Consider the following 16139-nt stretch of genomic DNA (forward strand, 5'->3'; position numbering starts at 1 on the left):
CAGCTCAGCCCCCAGGGCAGCCACACCCCCCAGTGCTGCAGGATTATTTCTAATCCCTCTGTTTTTAGAACAATGCTGAAATCTGTTTAATGCTGGGGGGATTGGGGAAGAAAAAGACAAACAACAAAGAAACAAGAGGAGTTATCTTCCTGATGCAGGAGCTGTCAGTGAAGGGGGTTTTGGGGGGCTTATATTTTGGTTTTTTGGGGGTTTTATTTTGGTTTTTTTTTGCAGAATGTGTTGTTGAGTTGTATTTGTCAGAGGAGGGAAGAAGGAATTGAGCTGGAAGGAAAAGATCTGAGCATGGAAAATTTCCCAGCAGCTGTAGCAGCAGGACCAGGTCATCCTGCTCCCCAAAATCTGGAGCGGGTCTGGCTTTCCCCAGGCAGGGAGAGCTCAGATTTTGGGAATATCCTTTGGGAACAGCGAGGGGAGGGGCTGCAGGCGCTGGGGACCCACCCTGGAGGGCTCTGAATCCCAAATCCCAGCCCTGGGCAGGGGCTGCATCCCTCTCCGGGGAATTTGGGGCCAGTTTTGATGCTGGGCTGACCTCTAAGGGAGAACTCCGTTATTGCAGCTCGTGGAATCCCAGATCTCACAAGGGCTTGGAGCAGAAAAACCTTCAATTATGGGCAGGGACTCCTTCCCCTGCCCCAGCTGCTCCAGCCCCAGTGTCCAGCCTGGCCTTGGGCACTGCCAGGGATCCAGGGGCACCACGGCTGCTCTGGGCCCTCCCAGGAGCCAATTCCTCCAAAAATTCCTCCAAAAATTCCTCCAAAAATTCCTCCAAAAATTCCTCCAAAAATTCCTCCAAAATTCCTCCAAAAATTCCTCCAAAAATTCCTCCAAAAATTCCTCCAAAATTCCTCCAAAAATTCCTCCAAAAATTCCTCCAAAAATTCCTCCAAAAATTCCTCCAAAATTCCTCCAAAAATTCCTCCAAAATTCCTCCAATTTGGAGCTAGCAGTCCTGAGCAGCCACACCACAGACCCAGCAGCACATTTAAGCCCAGCCTAGGAGCACATTTAAGCCCAGCCTAGGAGCACATTCAAGCCCAGCCTAGGAGCACATTTAAGCCCAGCCTAGGAGCACATTTAAGCCCATCTTAGGAGCACATTTAAGCCCATCTTAGGAGCACATTTAAGCCCAGCCTAGGAGCACATTCAAGCCCAGCCTAGGAGCACATTTAAGCCCATTTTAGGAGCACATTTAAGCCCAGCCTAGGAGCACATTCAAGCCCAGCCTAGGAGCACATTTAAGCCCAGCCTGACTCTCCAGCCTCCCTGGGCTCCCCGAGGATGAGTTGATTCCCTGGTGTGAAGCTGCCTCATCATCCCTGCCCTGCTTGTCCTGGGGGTGCCACCCCTGCTGCCCTCCCGTGTCCCCTGGTGCCACCCCTGATGTCCCCAAAGGGTTTGATGATGTGACAAGGGCAGGGTGCCAGGGGTAACCCAAGCCTGGCTCTGTTGCTGTGCCAGGAGCTGGCTGAGGAAACTTTGGGAAAGCACAGGAAGCATTCCCAGGCATTTCCTGGCATCTCCCAAAGGTCAGCAGTGATTTCCCACCACCCTTTCCCTGCTTCCCTGTGGGATTTCTCCTTCAGTCACTTTCCACAAGTTTGGCTCTGCTCTGATTTTTTGTTTTTTATTTCTCCTTGGGAATACCCCACCCACCCACCACAGAGGGGCTTTGGAACCTTCTGGAGCTGTGCCTGGGATAAATCCCATGGCATCAACCCCACTAAGCCCAGTCCTACCTGGGTGTCCATGCTGGGTGCTCCCACAAAACCCCAAAAAACCAGGTGAGATTGGGCAGAATTCCCATGGCAGTTCCCACAGCTCTGAGGACCTTCCTCCTCCTCCTCCTGCTGTGAGGTGTGAGGCTGTTCCAGCTTTGATCCAGAGGGTTTGTTCTGTTTGATCTGAGCTGTTTGATCTGATTCCTCCCCCCACACTCTGCTGCAGCTTTCCTTGTGTTTTTCTGCAGCCCAGGGAAGTTATTCCATGTGCACATTAACATTGCCAAGGATGTGCTGTTATCTCCCATCTCATTGCTGGATAAACTATTTGTTTATGATAATAAGATGCCTCTTGGTGTGAAACCAGGGGGAAAAAGTCAAATCTGGAAGTGAGCCAGGCCCAGGGAAGGAGGAGTGCTGCTCCAAGAGCCAGCCTAAAACAGAATCCTCCCTGCTGTGTGCCTGTAGATTTTCATGGAGGTGACACTTGGAGCTGGGAAGTGCCAATGTTGGAGTGCCTGCAGCAAAGCTGGGCCTTGCTGCTGCTCTGCACATCCCAAATGTGGATCTGCCCTCAGGGGGGCTGGTTCTGCTCAGGTGCCTTGGGGAGGAGGGCACATCCTGCCCCACTCCCTCTGGGGAGGGTTTATTGCACTTTGCTGAGCTCCATTTGAGCAAATCCCCAGTTTTAACCCAAAGCAGCACAGCTCAGGTGTTTGGGAAGGCTGGAGCAAAGCACAGCTCTGCAGGGCCCTCCCTGCTGGAGCAAGGATGGGTTTGGGATCAGGCACCGTGCCCAGGGTGTTTACTGGCACACCTCACTGTCAGCCCCTCCACAGAGCCCATTTCCCTCCTCTTGAATCCTCTTCTAGCCCTGGTTACCCTGGGAATGTTTCTTGCTTGCACACAGCACCCTCAGCTCCTTGTTTTGGGAGTTTTGTTTCACACAGCACCCTCAGCTCCTTCTTTTGGGAGTTTTGTTTCACAAAGCACCCCCAGCTCCTTGTTTTGGGAGTTTTGTTTCACACAGCACCCTCAGCTCCTTCTTTTGGGAGTTTTGAGCCTCATGAGTGACCTGGAAGGACAAAATCCCTGGATCTGTTGGTTCATCCAGAGGAAGGTTCACCTCTGCTTTTCCAAACAAAAACTGCCCTACAATTTTCTGGGATCTGGGTCTGGAGGGACACTGAGGGACACAGAACAGAGGCTGTGACCAGGAATTTTTGGGACCTGATTTATGGACACGACACCACAGCAGGGAACTGTGAAGCCAAGGTTCCCAAGGGTGTTATTTGTGATTCAGGGGGTGTCAGTGACCACAGCTCCACACTGGGGAGGTTGGATCTCCCCCCTGGGATGGGATTTATGGGATTTATGGGATGGGATTTATGTTTTTTTTTTATTTAAGCTTTCCTGGGGATTGTGGCTCCACCTTCCCATTCCAGGAGGAACTGCCAGGACTCCAGGAAACCTTCCCAAGCTCTGGCTGGGAGTGGTCATGCTGCTGCTGTGGCTTTTGAGAGTTTGCTCAGGGGAGAGCCAGGGGCAGGAACCTCCCCAAACACGAGGGACAGGATTTGCAGAGGGCTTTTGGCAGCTGAGGGAACTCTCCAAGCTGGGTGGGAGAATCCCCATTGCTCTGAAAGCTTTTAGTTGAAATTAGGGGTTTTCTGCATTGTGGGTTTTACTTCCAGGATAAAAGGTGACACTCCCTGGTTTCAGAGCAGGCTGGGTAAATAAAATTATTTTTCATGCTCTCCCCTTTTTTCCCTGCTGGAGCTGCACTACTGCAGAGCCCACAGAGGGGATGGACCCTTGGGGGATGATTGTGGGGATGTGGAGATGAAAGGGCCCTTAGCCAGCATCCCAGTGTTCTTCCCAGCTCTCTGCAGTGCCCTCAGCCCGAGCCCCGGGTCTGTCCCTGTGCTGGGTTCATGTGACAGAAATGTGAATTCTGTCCCCATCTGTTAACCCAGCTGGGGCAGTGCCCCTGATCTCCTGGCACACATTATCTGCTCATGGGCCATCTTTAAACCAGCTGGGCAATCATCTTTATCTTCCCACAGCCCATCCTCCCTCCAGGAGATATCTCCTGTTCATGGCCACTGAGTCCCAGGGCATGACTGATAAAATTCCATCATCCCACTGGGAGATGCTCCAGCCAGGGGAGCAGCCAAGCCTTTCCTACCCAGATAAAAACTGACATTTTGGACACCAAGGAACCTTCTTTCCACTGGATTCCAGAGGAAAACCAGACCTTTCCACATCATCCCTGGAGCTTCAGAGGAAACTGCACCTTCTCCAGGAGCACTGCTCCAGCTGAACCACATCTGCCCCTGCAGGAGGATGCAGCCACCATTGAATGGGACTGTGCCAACACCCTGACTGACTGACGGGTGTCAGCTTGGATTCTGACTCTGGCAGGGCTGGGATTGTTCTGTGTAATACTGCATTGCTATTTTAATTTTCCTGGTAAAGAACTGTTATTCCTAATTCCCATATCTTTTCCTGAGAGCCCCTTAATTTCAAAATTATAATAATTTGTAGGAGGGGGTTTACATTCTGCATTTCAGATAATCTCCTGCCTTTATTGGCAGACACCTGTCCTCCAAGCCAGGCCAGTCCCGGTGGCTGTCCCCGGTGTCCCGGTGCTCTGCCCGATCCCGGCGCTGCTCCGGGGGCAGGAGTGACTCAGGCTGCAGAAATGTGCCCGGGGCCGCTCCCGCTCCTGCCTCTGCAGCCCGTGCCCATCTCCAGCGAGCACGCTGGGACTGGTCCGGGCAGAGCCGCTCAACTGGGTTAATGCTTCCAGCTCCAAAGCCCAGCCTGGCTCAGGGGTGATCCCAAAAATGCCATCCCTGTGCTGGAGGCTTTGGGATGAGCTGTGGCAGGAGGAGAGGACAGCAAAGGATGGACACCGAGGTGGGAAATTGGGATTTGTGCCCCCTCGTGTGGCTGAGGGGTGACTTTGGCCGCTCCTTCTGCCCTGCTGGGTCCCAAAAAACCACTTTATAAACACAGGAGAGCTCGGCTCGCTCCTCCCCGAGGAGAAAGGAATGAGATTGCAGCAGGTTTGGTGTTAGAAGCTCGGTTCCCAGAATCCCAGGCTGGGGAAGCTGGGAGGATTTGGGTGTTTCCCTGATTTTCTTAATTGTTTCCTTGAGAAGCGTTTGCAGGAGATGTGGTTTAATGAGTGGATCTCAGAGGGAAGGATTTACTGAGCTCAGTGAGCGGATCTCACAGAAGAGGGATTTGCTGGGAGTTCAGTGAGTGGATCTCAGAAGGATTTGCTCAGTTCAGTGAGTGGATCCCACAGGAAGAATTTGCTGAGTGGATCTCACAGAAGGATTTACTGTGAGTTCAGTGAGTGGATCCCACAGAGGGATTTGCTGAATTCAGTGAGTGGATCCCACAGGAAGGATTTTTTTGTCAGTTCATTGAGTGGATCCCACAGAAGGATTTTCTGGGAGTGCAGTGAGTGGATCTCATAGAAGAATTTGCTGAGTTCAGTGAGTGGATCCCACAGGAAGGATTTGCTGAGTGGATCTCACAGAGGGATTTTCTGAGTTCAGTGAGTGGATCCCACAGAAGGATTTGCTGAGTGGATCCCACAGAAGGATTTGTTGTCTGTTCAGTGAGTGGATCCCACCTGGATCATCCCCCCCAGGGCACAGAGGGTGTCAGGGCAGCCACTGGGATCCTGCAGCCCCAGCTCTCATCCACCCCGTGCTATTAATAACCCCCTGGGAGGCTGCCAGGCCGGAGGAAAGGGAGGAAATGAAGTTAATACATGGAAATGTTTCCTTGTTTTCCCACTTGCTGCTCCCTGTCACTGCCGAGCAGCCCTGGGTGGTGCCTCTGAGAGAGCCCAGCTTGGGAAGAAGGGCTGAAGAATTGGGAATTTGGGGATTCCAGAGGGAAAAGGATTGTTCGGGTTGGGGCTGCTCCTTGGGGTGAAGGGGAATAAGGAGCCTTTCCTTGTGGGGATGGGGAGGCTGGGCCGGGCTGGGCGATGCTCGGTGACTCAGCCCCACGCCCAAATCCCTTCCTGAGCCACCGGGATGGGCCGGGCTCTAAATCCCCTCCGCCCCCTCCAGGTGGATGCTGTGCCGGGGATGCTGCTGATGCCTTAAGTTTTAGTTTTTATATTTTCCAGATTCTGCGCTGCATTAATATATAACTCTGAACTTCATCTAAAGTGTCAGCAAGTCCTCCTCCCAGCTCAGCCACACAAAACAATCCTTTTCCAGCCCCAAAAAGTGCAAACAGCAGCGAATTGAGAAGAGAATCTGGGAGGGTGGGACTGCAGAACCTGGAGCTGGAATTGGACAGTGAACCCCGAGATGGAAATGGACCAAAACTTATAAAAGTGTGAAAATTCGTGACTCATGTTCAATCTTGGGTGTAGCCTCAGCCAGGTTCAGGTGAATCCTTTGAAGGCTTTTAATAAATCCCTGCTTTATTCCTTGCATCCCAAGCTCTTTCCCCTCCCTAAAAATTACCCTTGAAGAAAAGGAATAAACAAAGCCCAGGGCAAGGATAGGAGTCAGCCCTGAATTAACACTGGGTGGGTGCAGGGGACAGCAGCACAACGAGCCCTCGTTACAATTAATGAGCTTTTCTCTGCCCCATCCTGCAGCCATGAAAACGTTAAATGGAGCAAAAACCAGTCCCTATTTCATTAAATGGAGCGAAAACCAGTCTCTATTTCATTAAATGGAGCAAAAACCAGTCCCTATTTCATTAAATGGAGCGAAAACCAGTCTCTATTTCATTAAATGGAGCAAAAACCAGTCTCTATTTCATTAAATGGAGCAAAAACCAGTCTCTATCCCATTAAATAGAGCAAAAACCAGTCTCTATCTCCTGCTGTGGATAGGTCTGCCTTATCTTATCTCATTTTTGGGAAGCCAAGCCCTGGGTGAGGACACCCATCCCCTGCACCCCCTCCCCAAGGGCTGAGCTTTATTGAAAGCTGGATCAGGGCATGGCAGCAGCTGCTGTCCAGGTAAAACTCAGCCTGTGCCCACCTGGGAGCTCTGATTTGATGCCCAGCTCTGCTGGGACTGGATGTCCTGTCCCAGCTGAAACGATTTGAGGTAAGTGTAATAGAAAATGAAAGCAGACAAGAAACTGCTGGGACATAATAAAGTTAAAAAAGGAATAAATTGGAGTATGGATGTGCTGAACCCTTCTGGGCAGAGAAAGGAGCCTGTTGTACCTGGTTATGGGGTCTGAGTTAAAAATGAGGATTCAGGAGTCTGTGACCTTGTGTTTTCATGGATTTCAGTGCACACATCAGGGATGGAGAGTTAGTTGAGAGGGCACCTCAGGAAAAGCTCATCAAGACCCACTTTTATCAACCTGGCTGTTCTACAACCCACTCCTGCAAATCTGTAAAGCCCCAGATCTCCTGGAGAAGGCAGCTGCAGTTCTGTGGGGCTGAGCTCCTCACAGGCAGTGCTGGGATGTCATAATCACATTTAATTTAATCACAATAATAACATTTAATCCCATTTTCTAACTCCTCCATCACTGCAGAAACCTTGTTTGGGTTTCCAAGAGGCTGCTAATTCCTTATCACTTTTGTTTTTCGCACTTCAGAGATATTTCAGGAGGGGTGTTTGGATTTTGGGAGGGTTTTGTCCTTGGATGGCACTGGAAGCAAAGTCTGCTGGGGCAGAGGTGAGGAGGGAGGAAGGGATGGAGGCTCTGGCCTGCCTGGTGGGTTGTGTTTAAAATTTCACCATCAAAACTGGGTTTTAGTGGGGAAAAAAGGGCTGGGGGTTGTGAGGTGTTACCCTCATCCCTTTGGGCACATCAGTGTTGCTGCCCCTGGATTTTGTGCTTATTGTGATTTTTATTTTGCTTTGTTTCGTTTTTTGTTTTAATGCATCTGAAAGTTTTCTTCAAGCTCAGCTTTCCCAGCTGCGTGACCCCCTCAGATTCTCACCTTTCCTGGAAAAGGGAAGGAGGAGGAAAACAGGAAAACACAACTTCAATGTTCCAAGTGGGAATAAAACACAATTTGGAGCAGAGCCCCAAACGCTGCCCTGCCACGATGCTGCTCCATCAGATTTTGGTTCCTGGGAGGAACTAGGATGGAATTTTGCCCCTCAGATTAACTCCCCACCAATGGCACAGAAAGTTCAGGAGTTTCTCGCTGCCCCTGGTGAATTTGAAGTGAATTTAAAGCAGGTGGAAAACTCTGCGCTTGTGCTGCTCCAAGGAGTGATTGATATGATGCTCCCAATTAGTCTTAATTGTGGTTATCCTATTAATAACAGCCTCATTCTGTGGCACACACCTGCCTCTCCACGGGAAACACTGTTAACATAAATTAAAACACCAATTACACGCCATGGAAAAGCAGCAATTAAATCCACCAAGCCTTGTCCAAATAATTGTTTCATTTCACTGGAATATTTTTAACGTTATAAAGGCCGTTTCTTCAAAGTGATTCTTTTATTTGTGTGATTTCCTATTTATCCACGTGGGAGCAGGGATGGAGAGCAGAGCTAGGGTTTGCAGGGATGGTCAGGGTGGGAAAACTCTGCCTTGTCATTTTTTAGCGTTCAAAAAAAAGTGTGGATGTGGGTCATGGATGATTCCACCGCTCTGGACTCGGTTTCTCCAGGTGTTTCTGGTTTCATGGAGAGATTTGAAGCACCTGCTCAGACCCAAACCAGCCGGGTTTGCCCAGGTGGGTTCGTGGCTGTGAAAATCTCCTCTCCCAGCAGAGGAAAGAAGCGACTTCTCTTCCTTAGAGATAGGAACGAGAAAAGAAAAAAGAAAAGAAAAGAAAAGCAACTCCATTCGGGAATCAGAAAAAACCGAGGTAAGTTTAATTCCCAGTAGCGACGGAAGAGCCGGTGTTGGGGGTTCTGTGCCTGGAAGGGATTTTGGGGATGCTCGGGGCCCGCGGGGTGCGTGGGACGGGCCGCGCTTCCTCCGATTGTTCTTGCGGCCGGAGCGGGGCGGGGACACGGCGGGGACACATCGGGGACACGGCGGGGACACGGCGGGGACACATCGGGGACACGGGGCAGCGACCCCCGAGCGATCCGTGAGGGGATCGCCCTCAGCCCGGGCGGCGCGGCCGGGGCAGGGCGGGGCTGGGCCCGCGGGCGGGCCCCGCTGATCCCACAGCGACCCCACGGAGATCAACCCCACGGAGATCGACCCCACGGACACCGACCCCGCGCCGTCCGCAGCATCCCCGCGGCTCGCAGCGCGCTCGGCCCCGCCGCACGGGGCTGCGGGGGATGCCCGGAGCAGCGCGGCCCTCGCCGGGCCCCCGCGGCCGCCCCCCGAGCCCCGCGGGCCGCGGGCGGGCGGCGGGCACGGGCCGGGCCCGGCTCGGGGGGGGCCGCGCCGCCGCCCCCTGAGGCTCCGCCGGCCCTGCCGGGGCTCCCGGGCCGGGGCCGGCGGGGAGAGCGAGCCCGGGGCGCCCGGGAGGGCGGCGGGAGCGGCAGCGCCGGCTGCTTGCGCTTTTCTGCTTTTTCACTTTCTTAAAAAAAAAATTAGTATTCTTTACGGTGTTTTTAAAACTTTTTTTTTTTTTTTTGAGTTTTTAAAGTTTTTTTTTTTTTTTTTTTAACGTTCAAACATTTCAACTTTCCGACGCCAGCGCAAAGTTTTGCCGGGATCGGCGGGACCGCGTGAGCGTGCGGAGCCGAGGCCATGCGGTGAGCGAGGTAAGAGCGGGGCTGGCACCGGCACCGGGGCTGGAACCGGCACCGGGATCACCGACCCATCCCGGGGCTGGCACCGGCACCGGCACCGGGGCTGGAACCGAGACTGGCACCGGGACCCCGACCCGCCCGGGACTGGAACCGGCACTGGGGCTGACACCGGGACTGGCACCGGGACCCCGACCCATCCCGGGACTGGCACTCGGACCAGGGTCCTTGACCCATCCCGGGGCTGGCACCGGGACCAGCACCGGGACCCCCGACCCATCCCGGGGCCGGCACCGCGATCGAGACCCCCGACTCGGGACTGGCACCGGGACCCCCCACCCATCCCGGGGCTGACACCGGGACCGGGGTCCCTGACCCATCCCGGGGCTGGCACTGGCACCGGCACCAGGATCCCCGACCCGGGTTTGGCACCGGGACTCCCGGCCCATCCCGGGACTGGCATCGGGACCCCCGACTCACCCCGAGACTGGGGTTGCCCGCAGAGCCGCGACTTGAATTTTTTTTTAATTAAAAAAATCGTCGCATCCCTTCTCTTCGCGTTCTCACCCCATAAACCCGTGTCATCCCCGCGGGACAAACCCTGATGTTCCCCAGGATGGTCCCAAAGCCGCGAAGTTCGGATTAATTTGGCAAAACCTCCTTTTATATATATATATATATATATCTAACATCACGTGGGGATTTTTCTTTGTTGGGGTGTTGTGGCTGTGTTGGAGCTGCTGAGGAAGCAGCGGCTCGGAGCTGAGCGGGGCAGTTCCTATTCGGATCTGGGTTTGTTTTCCGCCGGGTGTGCCAGAATTGAGCGGTTTTTAGCCCGGTTTACACCCGAAGAACCGGGTCAGTGCTCGCCCAGGTTGATTCAAGTGGTGTTTGAGTCCTGGGGGGTTTTCTGTGCGCTCTGGTGGGAGCATTTCTTGCTGGGTTTTAATGGTTTTGGGGAAGCTGATGGAGAGAGAGCCTCACTCAGGTGTTTCCAGCGCCTGCCTGGTTCCCTTTCCCACCTCCGCCTTGGTGGGTTTGTTTCACACCTGAACATTTACGAGCTGAGAGATTTCAAAACGCGGGGATTAATGGCTGATAGCACCTCCCTGCTCCTCCCTGTTTTGTTACAGAACTGGGCACGGCTCCTTCCCCCAGTGGGACCAAACCCCGTGCCCAGCTCAGCCCTGACCCCTCTGACAGGTTATTAAAGCTGGATCCAAACCTACTGGAACTGTTTAAATCAAGTATTTATGGAATGCTGCTCGCTCCCCCCCTCCCTCCCATTGGCTTTGGGGAAAGTAAAATGGTCCAATTTAGGTCTGGTACAGTAAGTGCTGGAGCAGGTGGATGCTTTGCTGGAGCTCTGCACAGAGGGTTGAACTGAATTTCTGCTGTGCCGCCTCGTTTTCCTGGGATTAATTTGATTTCTGTGCGTTGCAAGGAGAGCTGGCCGGGTGGGGAGGGGACAGTGACCTCGCTGCCCCAGAGCCCAGCAGCTTCTCCAGCTGGGTCTCCCAGGATTTCTGGGTGATGCCATGGAAAGGGATGGCCCGAGTGGAGAAGCCGCTGCTGGGGAGGAGGAAGAGGCAGGTGCATCATCACAAGGGGAGGGAAAATTCATCCCCTCCTCGGGGGGGCTCGTGGTGAATTCAGCTGGAAGGATCTGCTTTGGAAAGATGACTCTGGAAACTGCGGTTCAGCTAAAAGCCACAGGTGCCACAAGTTGATTTCTGGTCCTTTGCTGCATTTTTGGTTCACCCCGCACCTGTTTCAAATGTTGTTTCTTCCCATCCTGGTTCCCTGGCTCCGTCCCGCTGCTCCCGCTCGTTAGCTGAGCGCTAATTGCCCTGTTCAGCGGGGCTTTGTTCTCTCCGGCTTGCAGGCTCCCGTCAAACTTCCAGGTGAAGTTAGAGAATGGGTTTGCTCTTTGATTTACCTTACTAAGCCTCAGAAATAGTCTGGGGGACCCCAAGGGATCTGGGAGCTGAAAACGCGACAGTTAATTAATTAATTAATTACTACAGTGACACAGGAGCAGCTATTTCTGCCTGTACTCCTGTATTGTTATCCCAATGACTTCCCCAATTTTTGCACTGATATCAGCTGGTTTAATAAAATTCCTCTGCCTCAGGATGGGTGGGAGCTGTTGTCACCCCCACCCCTCTTGGGCTGCCACCACGAACCAGGAATGTCACCATGTGTGCTGCTCCATGGCCCCCTGCCAGCCTTCTTGCATCCCCAACTTTGATTTTTGTGGGGTGTTTTCTATGAAAAGTTTGTTGTATTTGGCTTTCTTGCACCCAGCACGCAATAGCTGTGGGAAGGAGGTTATTTCTGGCTTGGTGCTGACATTGGGACATGGTATTAATTTTCCTTTAAATGACAGATTTATTGGAGTTTTCTTTATCTGCACGGTCTGACCTGCAAAAAAAAAAAAAAAAAAAAAAAAAAAAAAGCAAAACCTGAGTTGGAATTTGCCAGAAGGGGGCATTTTGCAAACATCACAAAGGATTTTGGTGGCAGGGTGAGCTCAGCTGGAGAATTGGGCAGCGGTGCGTGTCTGGGGTCTGTGGAGTTTTGGGGAAAATTCTTGTGCAAATAAACACTAACAAATGAATTTTGGGTCATTTAGTGCTGAGTGCAGGGAGACCAGTTCCCAGTCCCACTGCAGCCTGCTGGCTCCAAGTAGTTGTTAAAATAAGAAACTGTGGAGCAGCCTTGGATTATTTTTTTTTTTTTTTTCCTCAAGGAAGCTCTTTGAAAATGCCTTTTCCAGTTATCTCCCAGTAATTGTTTCTTGCTGTAGGTCGAGCTCTGGTGTTCCTGCATGAGGTTTCTCTGCTTTTCCTCTCTGGAAAGAGGGTGTGGAGCCCCCAGCTCTGTGTCCCCTCTGTTAGAAAGTGTTGCTGGGCTGCCCATTGCCCATCCTGACCCAGTACAACCAGTCCTTCACTGTGGCACACCAGCAGCTGTGCTGGGGCTCTGGGGGTTGTTTTTTTTGGTTTTTTTTGCCTGGGGTTGTGTTGGGTTTGGGGTTCCAGGATTTCCAGCCCATCCTAAATCCAGAGCTCTCCTTAATCCTGGGATCAAGGCTTGGCTTTCTGTGCCCTCCAACATTTGAGGGGATTTCAGGTTTAAGAGCCTGTTGGGGTCAGCCCAGAGCTTGGGCTGGTGGGAGCTGCTGTGTGCCCCTCTTCAGCCCTGGGGAGAACAGTGAGACAAATGAGGGGAGTGATGGGGTGAAAATCCTGTTTCTGTTTCCCTGGTTCCCCCCTTGATGTGCCAGTGCTGGGTTGCAGTTTGTGTGCTAAATCCAGCAGGAAGGGACTGAGTTTGGCTGGCTGTGTTCATTCCAGGAGGTCCCATGGAGGTGCTGGAGCATCCCCAGGGCTCAGGATCACTGCTCAGGTGCCATCACCCATTTCCTGAGCTTTCTCCTTCTGCAGTAAATGCTGATCTCTCTGCACATGCAGAGTGATGGGGAAGCTGTGCAGAAATAAAACCAGTCTGAAAATCACCTTCCTGCTATTTTTCCTTTCTTCCCAGGCTTGACTTCTCTCCCAGTTTCCTCCCTTTCCCCCCCTCAGGGGTGCAGGAGTGGAGAGTGGTGGCTGTGGCCAGCTCAGCACCCCTTGGCTCTGCCCCTCCTCCTTCTCAGGGCACTCCCTGCACTCCCCTCTCTCCAGCCTGGGATCATCCACCATTCCTGCCTTGCTCCAGGAGCTTGTCCTTGGCTTTTCTCAGTGTCTGGGGCTGTGCTGATCCCTCATTCCAGGCACAAGCTCCAACACTGGAGCATTTTGGCTGCAGTTGCTGCCTGATGCCATCAGCACCTCTGTCCTGGCTGCACTTGTGCCATCTTTCCAGGAGAGATGGAGAGATTTCCTGCACTGCTCAGGATCACCCCAGTGCTGCTTTCCCAAGCACTGCAGGATATGAAACATCCGTGAGAGAGAAGCCAGGTCCAGATGTTGCTGTGAGAACGGATTATCCACAGCCATTCCCAGCCTGGATGGCTTCAGTTCCAAGCCACTGGTGTGGTTTTTTCCCTGCTCCCCAGCCTGGGCTGGCTTGTGGTGCTTTCCCTGTTGCCAGAGGAGCTGCCCTGGTGCCGTGTTCCCGTGGCAGAGCTTTCCCAGGGTGTTTTCTCCCCGGAGCTGGCGTGCAGCACCGCACAGGAAATTCTGGTTGCACCATTATTGTGGAGCCTATTGTTTGGGGCAAGGGCAGGATTTGGGCTTGCTCACATCCTCCAGTGTCTCACTGTGCTGAAAGGATGTGGTGGGGTAGCCAGGGCTGCAGGAGGAGCACAGAGCTCCGAGCTGGTTTTGTGCAGAGTTCACTCTTAGCCCAGATCGCTGTTTCTGCCCAAACCCGCCCCTCTGGTTTTTCCTGGGAAACCTCGGGGTTGAAGAAAATTTGGAGTGAGGATTAATCAGGGCACAGTCCTTTGTAGCAGTTTGCATTGTTTTGCTGCTCCTGTCTGTGATGGACACCAGGTGGGGTGGAGCAGGCACACCTTGATGATGTAAAATCAGGGATTTGGGGGGATGCAGAACCCACCAAATGCTGCCTGTGAGATTCCAGCACACGTGGCCTGGATCTCAGGCTGGGTGTGTGGCAGCTCTGTTTTCACCTGGTGTGACCAAGGCTGCCTGTCCACCTGCCTATGCCTCAGTTGGTTTGGAGTGAGCAGCTCTGCCTGTGCTTGCTTTCACTTTGCCTTCCTCCCTTGGCTGATCTTTGTGGATTTAGATGCTTGGCAGTGATAGCTGCCTTTCCCAGGCTGTGGGTTACAAAAGCTGCTCCTCACTCATCCATGTGAGCCACAGCTCCGTTTGGGAGCCTGGCATGTTCTGGCTGCCAGAAGGAGGATCTGAAAGCTTTGCTCCCAAACTTTGCTGTCCAGACTGTGTGTGGATGGCTGCTCACCCTCCTGGGGCTTTTGGCCGCCATCCCACAAGAGAGAAATCACCAAACCGGGGTAGGTGTAAAGAGCAAAGCTGCACTTGTGCCATTCCTGCAGTGCCACAGGGGCAGAATTCAGCTCGGATTTTCCCTGAGCTTTTCCTGCCGCAGCAGAGCCCTGTGCTGGGCTGTGGAGCTGGCAAGGAAAGGGATCCAAGTGGCTCCTGTGCCGTGCCCGTGCTGCCACGTGCCTGGCAGCAGCTGAGCTGTCCTGTGTCCCCACGCTGGCACCGGCTGGGGCTCATCTGCTGCTGCTCTCCGGCTGGCACAGGGCGCCAGCTGATGCTGCCACTGCGCTGCCATTGTCTGCCAGGGGCCTCCCGCACACTCAGCGCTTGTTTGAGAGAGCCATTAATCAGTTTAAAGCTGCCCCGTGGCTGTGAGAAGTGCTATTGTGCGGGGGAACGGCAGCACCGAGGAGGGCTGTCCCCAGCACGGGACCGGTGTCACTGCAGGGGGAGGTGACACCTCCTGGTGGCCGCACAACTGCTGGAATTCTCAAGCTCGGGAGTTCTGAGATTTCTGTGCTCAGAACACTGCTTTGGACTGAGGCCTTGGAGAGGCTTCCAGATTTGAGTTGGAATCACTGGTGTGTAGTTTGTGTAGAAGTGTGTGACATCACGTGGTGAAGGGTTTGGAATTTGAGGTTTTAAAATACAATAATAGATATAGGACAAGATGGAGATTTTGGGCATTGGTTTCTTCTTTCTTCTTGTTCCTTCTTGATTTCAGGTAATATTTTTTGATTGGATAGAAAATCCTGCCCTGCAGGTCGCAGGTGTTTGGTCATTGGGTCAAAAGTATAAATAATACAGATGTTAGCTTTTAACTCTCTGCCTTTAAAAGACCTTGTAACAAACTAGATCCACCTCTATTTTCTTGCTTTTAGCTCGTTAGCTAGAAGTGCTGTAGCACTCACTGTACTATAGATAAGAATTAAAAAAAAAACAAAACAACCGAGTATGAACACACAACTTCATCTCTCATGATTTCAATCCTGGCTCTGACTGAGGGCAGAGGAAAAAGAAGATAAACACTGACACAGAACCCCTGGGCTGGAGCTTTGGCTGGGAACTTGGGGCAGGGGTGGCACCTGATAAGAGGAGGAGGAAGAGGAGGAGGAGGTAATTCCAGGTGTTTGAGCAGTGCAGGGTGTTGGGTGTGCACTGGAAGGGTGAAGCCCATCAGGCAACCCCAGGGTCTGTTCCATTTTCCCATCCCTCCTGTGCACTGCAGGGAGCTGATGAGCATTTCTGGGTGTCCTGAACTGGGCTTGCACGCTGTGTACTGGAGCTGGGAAAGGCTCTGGGAGCAGCACAGCCTGTGTCCCTCTGCAGCCACGCTGCAGCATCAGCTCAGGGATAACGGGGAAGGCTGGGAGAGGCAGCAGGGCTGGAGGTGCTGTCCTGGCATTTCACAGAGTGCTCTGTGCTGTGGGTGGTGCTGCAGGGTGAGCATGGCCACGTGGTGTGGGTGATGCCCATGGTGTAAGAGTGCCCATGGTGTGGGTGATGCTCATGGTGTGGGTGATGCTCATGCCAAGGGTGATGCCAGCAGCTCAGCATGCCCCCATGCTATGGCAATACTGAGCATGGCTGGAGTGGCTGCCTCAGAGCCCACCTGAGCCCTGGGGATGCTCTCTGCACCCTCTGCTCTCTCTTTGTGTTTCCCAGGGACATTTCACACACCACTGCCTGATGAGTTTGCTTTATGTGGTGTAAGTCCTGCCAAAACAATTTCTTCCTGT

General features: G+C 52.9%; 1 protein-coding gene across 3 annotated transcripts in view; it reads left to right on the forward strand.

Annotated features, from left to right (window-relative positions):
• The first annotated feature begins 8763 nt into the window (after window positions 1-8763).
• ARHGEF9 (Cdc42 guanine nucleotide exchange factor 9) overlaps window positions 8764-16139 on the forward strand; it is a 189742-nt gene continuing 182366 nt past the window's right edge. For all 3 annotated transcript variants that reach the window (XR_008840491.1, XM_056491259.1, XM_056491260.1), the window contains exon 1: window positions 8764-9436. The gene's annotated coding sequence lies outside the window, so the exon portion shown is untranslated. The remainder of the gene's footprint in view (window positions 9437-16139) is intronic.

The sequence above is a fragment of the Oenanthe melanoleuca genome, chromosome 4A (assembly GCF_029582105.1).
Source record: "Oenanthe melanoleuca isolate GR-GAL-2019-014 chromosome 4A, OMel1.0, whole genome shotgun sequence".
NCBI classification, from domain to species: domain Eukaryota; kingdom Metazoa; phylum Chordata; class Aves; order Passeriformes; family Muscicapidae; genus Oenanthe; species Oenanthe melanoleuca.